General features: G+C 40.8%; 1 protein-coding gene across 4 annotated transcripts in view; it reads right to left on the bottom strand.

The window, feature by feature from the left end:
* The window catches only part of sipa1l1 (signal-induced proliferation-associated 1 like 1), a 295,071-nt gene that overhangs the window by 249,700 nt on the left and 31,296 nt on the right, over positions 1–14,075 (bottom strand). The window lies entirely within an intron of this gene.

Raw genomic sequence — 14,075 nt, 5'->3', positions numbered from 1 at the left:
AGATCTACTATATTTATTTCTCAACTTCCCTAATAATAAGCACATTGCTTTTCTTTACAACAGGAGTATAGCCTACCTGGCTGGCATGAAAATGAACCATGGGAAAAGCGTCCTCCATTCACTATTTATAGATGACATGTATTTTTTGGCATGATAATGGTCCATTCTAAATCAAAACAAATTTCACACATTTTATCTAGTATATGTAAAGACAAGAATAAATGAAGAATAGTCTGATAGGCTAATATTGTCACCTATCACTTGTGAATGATATATGATGCCCAGTTTAAGGCAAGAAACAGCAGTCATTTTTGTGACTTTTTCAAATCATAGTCCCACACCTCATGTAGCCTAACCCATAGGCCTATATGTTTGGATAAGGTCTGTATCACAACTAAAGTGGCCAAATAACTTCTTAAAATTAAGCACATTAATCCGCTTTACAAGGGGTGTAGAGCCTAACTGACATACATAAACAGCGTGAGTTTCATGTTTGGGAAAGATCATTTTCACCATAAAAATGCACCTTTATAATAAAAGCATTACATCCATAATCACATTCGTGGTCACCTTTGATGATGTTTTCTGCTAATGGGATTCACTGTTATAGCCTACTGCTGCTGTGCTTATAATGTGAATAAATAGCTTAATAGTTTATCAACATTTGAAGCTAAACGTTCTGATCTGTTGCATCAGGCTCATTGCTTAAAACAGGTTTTTTGATGATAGTGGTTGTATTAAATATCCCACAACTGTCCCAGACTATGTTTGGAATTAGCGATGCACCGACATGACATTTTTGGCCGATACCGATAACCAATATTTTCCTTGTCAAAAAACCTGAAACCGATATTTATAATCTTTGCGGCCTTTTAAGTATTCTAGTATAGATAATAGTTAATACACACACATGGACGCAGCGTTCTAAGGCACTGCATCTCAGTGCAAAAGTCGTCACTACAGTCCCTGGTTCGAAACCAGGCTGTATCACATCTGGCCGTGATTGGGAGTCTCATAGGGCGGCGCACAATTGGCCCAGCATCGTCCAGGTTTGGCCGGGGTAGGCCGTCATTGTAAATAAGAATTTGTTCTTAACTGACTTGCCTAGTTAAAAAGGTTACACACACACACACACACACACACACACACAAAAGTTATTTTGTTGGCATTTACGTATGTCCCCATTACCAGTAAAACTTAATCGAAACCTATTTCTTTCACTTACTTTCTGTGCTGTCTCGTGTTAATTTGTTCAATCGTTTCATTCTCAACCAGGATTTCTATGGAACGCCGTTTGGGTCTTTGCATGTCAAAAGATATACTATTTAACATGTCAAATAAGCTTGTTGACCAATCAGGACCTGAATATAATTGCACGTCACATAAAAATGTAACAGGTTCATACATTTTTTACGTAGTTATTACACATTGATTAAACTATCACTCGTATTTCATGTCACAACGATTCATCGACACATATGCTATGATGCTGGTAAAGTTGTCTCGCACACCTACAATGCTGGTCATAAAAAAAAGCTAGCTAGCTCATGGATCCAAACAATGTTCTTCCCCAAAAAAGCAAAACGACAATCTGTTTCTATATAGTTAGGTGTCATCATCTAAAATAACCCTAATTTATAAAGACAGTTCTTATTTGATTAAGGAAGGATTAGCCACAATAGTGGACTTTCGGGTTAGCCTTCAAAATAAAAGTATGGAATAATTTACTTTTTGTATTCATTTGCATCAATGCCAATGACATACTTTCATTTCGAAGGCAGACCACAAACTCCACTATTGTGCCTAATCCTTATTGTGGCTAGCTTCACAAAACATAACCCGGTCGAGCCTAACTAGCCAGATGAAGCTAGCTAGCTGCTTATAACGTTAGCTTTGGGCAACAGGGTTAAGTAGCTGGCTAGCTATTTATTTTCATGAACTGAAGTTCAATTTCAATAGGCGACAACAAGTGGCAACCTAGCTAATACTTACTCACAAGGATTCCTAAATCATTGCTAAGAATAATGAAAATGACTGCAGGTTCTACTGGTCATTGTTTTCAGGCTGGTTGTATTGGTGCTAGCTAGGTACCAAGCTAAAGCTAGCTACCAAGCTAAAGCTAGCAACCCCAGAAGTTGCGGTCGAACAAATTATGCTTTATTACCAACACGGTATTGTAAACAGATTGCTTGTGGCCGATGTTTGCAGACTTTTTTTGTACAGCTTTGACAGTGCTACTGTATCTTTTTTGACACGCAAAGACCCAAACGGCATTCCATAGTATATAAGTCATGAAGCTAATAGCAGTCACGCTATGATAGAAGAATGTATATGTTTAAAGTAATGACTAAGATACTTCACCCTGAAACTGTATCACTGTGTGTGAAATCCATTAGACTATAAGTTGATAATGTGTGCAGCGTACGCAGGATAGAATTAGAACATTGTGTTCCTTACAGGACATTCTGTCCCCACCCATGGAGCGGAGAAACTGTTAGGCTTGCAGAAAATGATGAAACATGTTGCAGAATATATAAACAATGTATGTGTACAGTGGAACAATACAGCCCGCCTAAAGCGGAGTGGGGTTCTCGACTGATGTGTGTGTATAAAAGATGGGCTCTGAACTTGAGTGGGCAGAGCTCTCTGAATAAAGAACTGATCATTTGTATGCTGAGATTCTGTCTGTTAATTAAAACCTGGAGTACAACCTCCAGGATACAGATAGAGTTATCAAATAGTTCAGTTAGAACATTGAGATAGAAATTCTCGTGACAACTTGGTCCTTCGAGCCGGATCTCAATACCTGTTTCTGTCATTCCAGGGGACACCGATACCGGCGGATGAAATATCCGTATTGACAAAGACATGCCCTCTAACATTCGTTACAGGCCGGTGGCGAGCTGGGAATGACAGGAACGGTGACGAGATCCAACCAACATTAAATCTCAGCTACAAGAATAAGGTCAGTAGTCTTTATTCAACAGTTTGGGGTAAATCATACTCACATAAATGTTTAACCTTGTGAGGAAGATTTAATTACCAGGTGACAGGAAAAGATTTAAAATCTAAGGACGGGTCCGAAATTATTTGTGGTAGTTGAGGGCATTACCAAAAGAAACTACCCTGTATTGAAATAGTCCGGGACTGTTAAAAATATACAAGGGGGATAAACTTGTTAAAATTATACGAGTGTAGAAATACATTTAATAATATTTAGCAGAAGGAAATTCCAGGGGGGATAAACTTGTTAAAATTATACGAGTGTAGAAAATACATTTAATAATATTTAGCAGAAGGAAATCCCACTAAGAAAGAATAATAGGATTAGGATTATTAAAAGGACGTGCTGAGGTGAATGTCATAGAACAGATAGACCCCATCCCGTATGAGATCATTTTAATTGCCAGATCATGGGTGGCAAATCCTCAAAGGAGGTCCCGGAATTAACTGGGGACGAGAGATATATGGAATCTAAAAATAAGAGGAATGTATATTATGGTCCAAAATGGAGAAAGAAGCATGGTTTTGTAGGTTGTCTAGACGTAGACAAACTCGAATCTATGATTAAACTGATGCATGTAAACTGTGGAGATAATATAAGGAAACAAGTGGAAGGGTTAGAAACAGCCAGGGTGTGGTTATCTCAAGCCAGGAAAAGAGTAGAAGGAAAATATAAGAAAAAGATAAGTGTAAAGAAAGAAGAGGAAAGTGATAACGAAAAGAGACAGTTCCCACAGCCCCCGTAGAAAGTCCATCTCGGGGAAGGGGAAAGATTATACCCAGTCATAGCTGATCAGACTTGGGTAGATAACCAGGATGACAAAGTGGTAGTAGACAGACGGAGAAGGGCTCCCCCGCCCTATGCTGAGCCCGAAGGTGACCTTGATGGGTTGGGAGCAGTAGGAGGAGGAGGGGGGCCAGGAGGAGAGCAGAGAGAGAGAACAAGAGAGAGTGAGAGCAGAAAGAGAGAGACAATGAGAAAGAGAGAGAGAGAGAGAGAAGAAAGAGAGGGACAACAAGAAAGAGAGAGAGAGAGACAAAGAGACAACGAGAGAGAGAAACAGAGACAACGAGAGAGAGAGACAACGAAAGAGAGAGACAGACAAAGAGAGAGAGAGAGAGAGAGAGAGAGACAGAGAGAGAGACAGAGAGAGAGAGAGAGAGAGAGAGAGAGAGAGAGCAGAGAGAGAGACAGAGCGAGAGAGAGACAGAGCGAGAGAGAGACAGAGCGAGAGAGAGACAGAGCGAGAGAGAGACAGAGCGAGAGAGAGACAGAGCGAGAGAGAGACAGAGCGAGAGAGAGACAGAGCGAGAGAGAGACAGAGCGAGAGAGAGACACAGAGCGAGAGAGAGACACAGAGCGAGAGAGAGACACAGAGCGAGAGAGCACAGAGCGAGAGAGAGACACAGAGCGAGAGACAGAGAGACAGAGCGAGAGAGCGACAGAGACACAGAGCGAGAGACAGAGACACAGAGCGAGAGACAGAGACACAGAGCGAGAGACAGAGACACAGACACAGAGCGAGAGACAGCGACACAGAGCGAGAGACAGCGACACAGAGCGAGAGACAGCGACACAGAGCGAGAGACAGCGACACAGAGCGAGAGACAACGAGACACAACGAGAGACAACGAGAGACAACGAGAGACAACGAGAGACAACGAGAGACAACGAGAGACAAAGAGAGACAACAAGAGACAGAGAGGAGACAGGAAAAGGTTAGACTCCCCCATTCCCCTGAGCCCAGAAAGTCTAGCAGTGGAAGGAATAGTCCATCCAAAAACTGGAGTAGAAGGGTTCACGAGGGATATGGAAGGACTGACCGAAAGTTTCAAGCTAAATACAGGGATACCGGAGATGTGATGGTTAAAAGGAGTGGCAGATGTGGGATTTAATAAAAAAAGTAATACCTGTAACTGTTACTCCTAAATTATTTTATTGACCTTATTGAAGGAAGTACTTATTGAAACCAGAAGTAATAGCAGGAATTATACCTATGTTTAATTAAATAATGGATAATGATGTTATTATTGGAAGAGAATGTTTTTTTTGTAACTTGTCCATGTTTTTAGTACGAAAGGCTCCACCCTTAGAGGGATGGACTTATAAGGAGTAAATAGAAGTATTATTTTAAGAGTTTCTGGCGTCCCTGATTCTAGTACTCTCCTAAATTTGGTAAAATTAGATAGTAGATATTTCTCTGTGATTAATTTGGTAAATGAGTTTTTCTTAATTTTAGTTCACCCAGATAGTTAGGGTGGTTTGGATTTATAATTTTGGGGCGAAGGTGGGTTTATAAGAGATTGTTATAAGGTTATTTTGAAAGTCCCTCTATTTTTGCTTAAGTAATGTTTAGTAACCTAGCCAAGTTATATTCTCCCTTAGGTAGTTAGCTGTTGTTGTATGTAGATGATATTTTTGTGTGAAATTTAACACAACAAGGCTGTAAAATTGACATTATAGTATTATTATTATTTTTTTGAATAAGATTATAAAGTTAGCAAGAATACGTTTTAATTATGGTATACTTAAGCATTTAGGACATATTTTAAGCCAACAGGGCAGGGAAATAGATAGAGATATAAAAACAGTGATTTTATAAGCGTTAAAATTAATATGTTGCAGTTCTTAGGGATGGCAAATTACTGTAGATAATGGATCCCACACTATGCAACATAGATTAAATTATTGATGGGACTGATTTAAGATTAAACCATGTTATTGTTAGATAAAATACAGTGGACTCCCGAAGGAGACATTTCATTAGTACAGATAAAATATATGCTGTGTTTAGCATTCGCATAGTTTTATTATTACATGGGCAGAGCCATGTGTCAACAGGGGATGGTAGAGCAGGTTAGGAAACACTTTGTGGCCTATGGTATAACTAACTACTTTAAAAAAAAATGTTTACCAGCAACTATCTATTGTTGTACCTTCATCCCAAATAATACAGCACCGGATGGGACGGTAACAAAAGCTCTGGCAGGGTTGACCGCTCTAAGTGAAGAATGGGCTGAGAACTCAGGGGTTAACCTCTTACATCTAGATGTTCCGCTAGCGGAACACCTGCTCCAATATCCAATGATGGGCGTGGCGCGAAATACAAATTCCTCTAAAATCCGAAAACTTCAATTTTTCAAACATATGACTATTTTACAGCATTTTAAAGACAAGACTCTCGTTAATCTAACCACACTGTCCGATTTCAAAAAGGCTTTACAGCGAAAGCAAAACATTAGATTATGTCAGCAGAGTACCCAGCCAGAAATAATCAGACTACCCATTTTTCAAGCTAGCATATAATGTCACAAAAAACAAAACCACAGCTAAATGCAGCACTAACCTTTGATGATCTTCATCAGATGACAACCCTAGGACATTATGTTATACAATGCATGCATGTTTTGTTCAATCAAGTTCATATTTATATCAAAAAACAGCTTTTTTACATTTGCATGTGACGTTCAGAACTAGCATACCCCCCGCAAACCTCCGGTGAATTTACTAAATTACTCACGATAAACGTTCACAAAAAACATAACAATTCTTTTAAGAATTATAGATACAGAACTCCTCTATGCACTCGATATGTCCGATTTTAAAATAGCTTTTCGGTGAAAGCACATTTTACAATATTCTCAGTAGATAGCCCGGCATCACAGGGCTAGCTATTTAGACACCCAGCAAGTTTAGCACTCATCAAAATCAGATTTACTAATAGAAAAGTTTGATTACCTTTGATGTTCTTCGTCAGAATGCACTCCCAGGACTTCTACTTACATAACAAATGTTGGTTTGGTCCAAAATAATCCATAGTTATGTCCAACAGCGGCGTTTTGTTCGTGCGTTCTAGACACTATCCGAATGGTAAATAAGGGTCGCGCGCATGGCGCATTTTGTGACAAAAGATTTCTAAATATTTCATTACCGTACTTCGAAGCATGTCAACCGCTGTTTAAAATCAATTTTTATGCCATTTTTCTCGTAAAAAAGCGATAATATTCAGACCGGGAATCTGCGTTTCGGTAAATAGAGGGGAAAAAAGAAAGACGGGGGCGGCCAGTGCACGCGCCTAAGCCCACTGTCCCCTGATCGGCCACTTGACAAAGGCGATAATGTGTTTCAGCCAGGGCTTTGAATTACGTCATTCAGCTTTTTCCCGGGCTCTGAGAGCCCATTGGAGCCGTAGGAAGTGTCACGTAACAGCAGAGATCCTTTGTAATGGATAGAGATGACAAAGAAGGCCAAGAAATGGTCAGACAGGGTACTTCCTGTACAGAATCCTCTCAGGTTTTGGCCTGCCAAATGAGTTCTGTTATACTCACAGACACCATTCAAACAGTTTTAGAAACTGTGGAGTGTTTTCTATCCAAAGCTAATAATTATATGCATATTCTATTTTCTGGGCAGGAGTAATAATCAGATTAAATCGGGTACGTTTTTTATCCAGCCGTGAAAATACTGCCCCCTAGCCATAACAGGTTAATACATCTGTGACAGGGTGGTTTGATGAAATGTTTGGCAAATGGAAAACCATGGTAGCTACCATCTTGGGGGCTGCTATTGCTTGTATGGGTATGCTCGTATTATGTGGTTGTTGTTTTATTCCTTGTGTCCGAGGCTTGGTGAACAAGGCGTTGGAGAATGCTGTGACCCAGCAGATGGTGAGGTATGGACCAATTCCTAACTCAGACCAATGGAATGAAGAATACATGCCTCCAGGACTGGTGGACGATGATGACCAATTCGATCCTGATGATCTGCAATTGGATAAAACTTTCCTTAGTTCTGACGTGTGAAGGTTATAGTGAATATTTTGAAAATGAAGAGCAATAACTGGAAGTAGTGATAGAACTAACCCCTGACATTGAGAAACCAGTATTGTAAATACATTTATCTTGTGTGTGTGTAATATTTAGTCAAAGGGTGGATTGAAAGTCATTACTTTAAACATATAAATTCTTCTAAGATATTTCAACCTGAAACTGTATCACTGTGTGTGAAATCCATCAGACACATAAGACTATAAGTTGATAATGTGTGCTGCGTAGGCAGGATAGAATTAGAACATTGTGTCCCTTACAGGATATTCTGTCCCCACTCATGGAGTGGAGAAACTGTTAGGCTTGCAGAAAATTATGAAACATGTTCCAGAATATGATAAACAATGTATGTGTACAGTGGAACAATACAGCCCGCATTAAGCGGGGTGGGGTTCTCGACTGATGTGTATGTATAAAAGATGGCCTCTGAACTTGAGGGCAGAGCTCTCTGAATAAAGAACTGATCAATTGTATGCTGAGACTGTCTGTTTCTTTGAACTAGAGATTTACAACCTTCAGGATTCAGACAGAGATATTAACCTGTTGGGGCTAGGGGGCAGTATTTGCAAGGCCGGATAAAAAAAACGTACCCGATTTAAACTGGTTACTACTCTTGCCCAGAAATGAGAATATGCATATAATTAGTAGATTTGGATAGAAAACATTCTAAAGTTTCTAAAACTGTTTGAATGGTGTCTGTGAGTATAACAGAACTCATATGGCAGGCCAAAACCTGAGAAGATTCCATACAGGAAGTGCCCTGTCTGACAATTTATTGTCCTTCTGTAGACTCTCTATCGAAAATACAACATCTGTGCTGTAACGTGACATTTTCTAAGGCTTCCATTGGCTCTCAGAAGGCGCCAGAAAGTGTAATGAGATGTCTGCACTCTCTGGGCTAAGTACAGCAGCTCTGTTTGTTACTGGCCTGCCTGGGGACAGTGACACTGGAGATGCGCGTGCACGAGACTACTCTATTTTGTTCTTTCAGTCTTTGAATGAATACAACGTCGCCCGGTTGGAATATTATCGCTATTTCACGAGAAAAATCGCATAAAAATTGATTTTAAACAGCGTTTGACATGCTTCGAAGTACGGTAATGGAATATTTTGACATTTTTTGTCACGAAATGCGCTCGCGCGTCACCCTTAGGATTGTGACCTGAACGCACGAACAAAATGGAGCTATTTCAATATAACTATGTATTATTTGGAACCAAAACAACATTTGTTGTTGAAGTAGAAGTCCTGGGAGTGCATTCTGACGAGAACAGCAAAGGTAATCCAATTTTTCTTATAGTAAATCTGAGTTTAGTGAGGGCCAAACTTGGTGGGTGTCAAATTAGCTAGCCGTGATGGCCGGGCTAGCTACTCAGAATATTGCAAAATGTGCTTTCTCCCGAAAAGCTATTTTAAAATCTGACACCGCGATTGCATAAAGGAGTTCTGTAACTATAATTCTTAAAATAATGATGTATTTTGTGAACGTTAATCGTGAGTAATTTAGTAAATTCACCGGAAGTTTGCGGTGGGTATGTAAGTTCTGAACATCACATGCTAATGTAAAAAGCTGGTTTTTGATATAAATATGAACTTGATTGAACAACACATGCATGTATTGTATAACAATGTCCTAGGAGTGTCATCTGATGAAGATCATCAAAGGTTAGTGCTGCATTTAGCTGTGGTTTTGGTTTTTGTGACATATATGCTTGCTTTGAAAAAGGCTGTGTGATTATTTTTGGCAGGGTACTCTCCTGACATAATCTAATGATTTGCTTTCGCTGTAAAGCCTTTTTGAAATCGGACAACGTGGTTAGATTAACGAGAGTTATCTTTCAAATGGTGTAAAATAGTCCTATGTTTGAGAACTTTGAATTATGACATTTTGTGGATTTAAATTTGGCGCTCTGATTTGTCACTGGCTGTTGAATAGTGTGGGACGATTTCGTCCCACGTACCCTAGAGAGGTTAAACTAGTTCAGTTAGAACATTGAGATAGAAATTCTTGTGACACGCTATTAGTTCCAGGTCATCTATAAGTCTATGCTAGGTAAAGCTCCGCCTTATCTCAGTTCACTGGTCACGATAACAACACCCACCCGTAGCACATGTTCCAGCAGGTAAAGCCAAAGCCAACACCTCTTTTGGCCCCCTTTCCTTCCAGTTCTCTGCTGCCAGTGACTGGAACGAATTGCAAAAATCGCTGAAGCTGGAGACATATTACCCTCACCAACTTTAAACATCAGCTATCTAAGCAGCTAACCGATCGCTGCAGCTGTACATAGTCCATCTGTAAATAGCCCACCCAATCCTACCTACCTCATCTCCATATTGTTTTTATTTACTTTTCTGCTCTTTTGCACACCGGTATCTCTACTTGCACATCATCATCTGCTCATTTATCACTCCAGTGTTAATCTGCTAAATTGTAATTCTTCGCTACTATGGCCTATTTATTGCCTACCTCCTCATGCCTTTTGCACACACTGTATATAGACTTTCTTTTTTTATACTGTGTCATTGACTTGTTTTATTGTGTTATTGGCTTGTTTATTCCATGTGTAACTCTGTGTTGTTGTCTGTGTCACACTGCTTTGCTTTATCTTGGCCAGGTCACAGTTGTAAATGAGAACTTGTTCTCAACTAGCCTACCTGGTTAAATAAAGGTGAAATAAATAATAAAATAAAAATATTACTGTGTAACTCCAGTAGGGCAACATCTGAAAAATAGCACACTTGGTAGTGTGTACCGGTACTTCACAAAATAGATGGCATCATGAGGGAGGGAAATTATGTGGATATATTGAAGCAACATCTCTAGACATCAGTCAGGAAGTTAAAGCTTGGTCACAAATGGGTCTTCCAAATGGACAATGGACAAAGTGGACAAAGTTGTGGCAAAATGGCTTAAGGACAACAAAGTCAAGATATTGGAGTGGCCATCACAAAGCTCTGACCCCAATCCTATACAAAATTTGTGGGCAGAACTGAAAAAGTGTGTGTGAGCAAGGAGGCCTACAAACCTGACTCAGTTACACCAGCTCTGTAAGGAGGAATGGGCCAAAAGTCACCCAACTTATTGTGGGAAGCTTGTGGAAGGCTACCCAAAACATTTGACCCAAGTTAAACAATTTAAAGGCAATGCTACCAAATACTAATTGAGTGTATGTAAACTTATGACCCACTGGGAATGTGATGAAAGCTGAAATAAATCACTCTACTATTATTCTAACATTTCACATTCTTAAAACAAAGTGGTGATCCTAACTGACCTAAAACAGGGAATTTTTACTAGGATTAAATGTCATGAATTGTGAAAAACTGAGTTTAAATGCATTTGGCTAAGGTGTTGTATATTTACCAAAAAATATAATGGGGGATTGGAAATTATACAATCACATCAATGGAATCAACAATCTATCCGCAATATTAAAGCTGATCCACCCCTTTAAAAAAAAGGTGCATTAATAATTCTAAATTAAGCATATAGGAGTATCGGTTTCTTTGTTAACTTCATGCGGATTAGTGGGACGCTAGCGTCCATTTCGAAAACTTCCGGTGAAATTGCAGGGCGCCAAATTCAAATTAAATTACTATAAATATTTAACTTTCATGAAGTCACAAGTGCAATATATCAAAATAAAGCTTAACTTGTTGTTAATCCAGCCGCCGTGTCAGATTTCAAAAAGGCTTTATGGTGAAAGCAAACCATGCAATTATCTGAGGACAGCGCCCAGCACACAAATGCATAACAAATAATTTTCAACCAGGGAGTTGCGACACGAAAGTCAGAAATAGCGATATAATATATGCCTTACCTTTGAAGATCTTCTGTTGGCACTCCAAAAGGTCCCAGTTACATTACAAATGGTCCTTTTGTTCGATAAAGTCCTTTTTTATATCCATAAAAACTCAGTTTAGCTGGTGCGCTTCAGTTAATAATCCACTCGGTTTCCCTCCTTCAAAATGCATACAAAATGAATCCCAAACGTTACCAGTAAACTTATCCAAACAAGTCAATCAATGTTTATAATCAAACCTTAGGTACCCTAATTCTCAAATAAACGATAAAATACCAAAGAACGCGCTCTCATTCACACTTTTAGAAACACTACAGCCAAAATGGGAGCCACCTAGAAAAACTACAATTTCTGGCTCATTTTTCCAAAAACCAGCCTGAAACTCTTTCTGAAGACTGTTGATATCTAGTGGAAGCCCTAGGAACTGCAATCGGGCACGATTTCACCCTATTATAAAAGTGCCAGCCATTGAAATCAGTGGTAGGATGATCTCTTTTTTGGGGGGGATGGATGGTTTGTCCTCGGGGTTTCACCTGCCATTTCAGTTCTGTTATACTCACAGACATTATTTTAACAGTTTTAGAAACTTTAGAGTGTTTTCTATCCAAATCCACCAATTATATGCATATCCTAACTTCTGGGCCTGAGTAGCAGGCAGTTTACTTTGGGCAGGCTTTTCATCCGGACGTCAAAATACCGCCCCCATCCCAAAGAAGTTAACCACAGAATAGCCGCATGTGCGCACTCCCTCAAATCGTTTGGAGAAAATATCCTTTCCATTTTATTCACCTATGTTGAATTCTATTCTTCATACTATAAAATAATATAAAATAATCCCATGGAATTCTAAGCATACTTCATCTGCTAAATGACCTATTGTAGCCCACAGCCATAGCCAGATAAGGACAACTTAAAGGTTATTCTCTCTAAACGAACCCTGGTGTTTCCCACAGCCATATGGCAAAGCCACATCATATTACATGGATTTATTAGACTTTTTAATAATTTAGATGTTCCAAAAGGTGGCTTGTTAGACTATGTGTAGAAGCCAGGATATGCTAAATGTGTTCATGTTAATTAACGGTCAATTACCATGAGGCCGGCAGCTATTTGTTTGACAATCACCGGCTGACAAAATTTCATGACCGCCACAGCCCTACACACACACACACACACACACACACACACACAAATGTGCTTACCCAAGACGCTCCCCACACACACACAATCCTGTCTGTTCAAATAATCATTAACTCATTCAGGCCCTGAGTAAATGTTTCTCCAAGAGTCACTAATCTGAGAGGACACACACACACACACACCTTCCCGGTGGGTGGTGGGAAATGCAGATTCTATTGTTCTTCCTCTTCCTAGTTGAGCTTTGCTGTAGTTGAACCAGGTGAGGTCATCTCTATCTTTCTCACACATTCACGCATTCCAGAGCCTGCCCTGTTGGTGACCCATTGGCCCAGACCATTCCAGAGCCTGCCCTGCTGGTGGCCCATTGGCCCAGACCATTCCAGAGCCTGCCCTCCTGGTGGCCCATTGGCCCAGACCATTCCAGAGCCTGCCCTGCTGGTGGCCCATTGGCCCAGACCATTCCAGAGCCTGCCCTGCTGGTGGCCCATTGGCCCAGACCATTCCAGAGCCTGCCCTGCTGGTGGCCCATTGGCCCAGACCATTCCAGAGCCTGCCCTGCTGGTGGCCCAGACCATTCCAGAGCCTGACCTGCTGGTGGCCCATTGGCCCAGACCATTCCAGAGCCTGCCCTGCTGGTGGCCCATTGGCCCAGACCATTCCAGAGCCTGCCCTGCTGGTGGCCCATTGGCCCAGACTATTCCAGAGCCTGCCCTGCTGGTGGCCCATTGGCCCAGACCATTCCAGAGCCTGCCCTGCTGGTGGCCCATTGGCCCAGACCATTCCAGAGCCTGCCCTGCTGGTGGCCCAGACCATTCCAGAGCCTGACCTGCTGGTGGCCCATTGGCACAGACCATTCCAGAGCCTGCCCTGCTGGTGGCCCATTGGCCCAGACCATTCCAGAGCCTGCCCTGCTGGTGGCCCATTGGCCCAGACCATGAACTGACCTGCTTTCTTACACTCCTAGGGCAGGGCTGGTGAACGCACACCTCTAATAACCTTGGCTGATATACCGTTTACTGGGGTATTTCGAAATATCGACGGTATGATTTTAAATACCGTTTAAAATTGTATTTTGTTTGGGGGGACATCCCCACCTTTTGGTGCATGCTGGGTTGTGTGATATACTTCTAATATAGTCAGTGGTGTAACTATCAGAAATCTAATGTGTGTCAAATACATGATATCCAGCTCTGGGCTCCAGCTATGCATCTGGTTTGCTAACCTGCCGGAGACACCTGAAACCCCACCTCTTCCAAGGAATACCTGGGATAGGATAAAGTAATCCTTCTAACCCCCCCCTTA

The sequence above is a fragment of the Salmo salar genome, chromosome ssa06, assembly GCF_905237065.1.
Source record: "Salmo salar chromosome ssa06, Ssal_v3.1, whole genome shotgun sequence".
Classification (NCBI taxonomy): Eukaryota; Metazoa; Chordata; class Actinopteri; order Salmoniformes; family Salmonidae; genus Salmo; species Salmo salar.
Note: the sequence above shows the minus strand (reverse complement) of the source record. Positions and strands in the feature narration are given on the sequence as shown.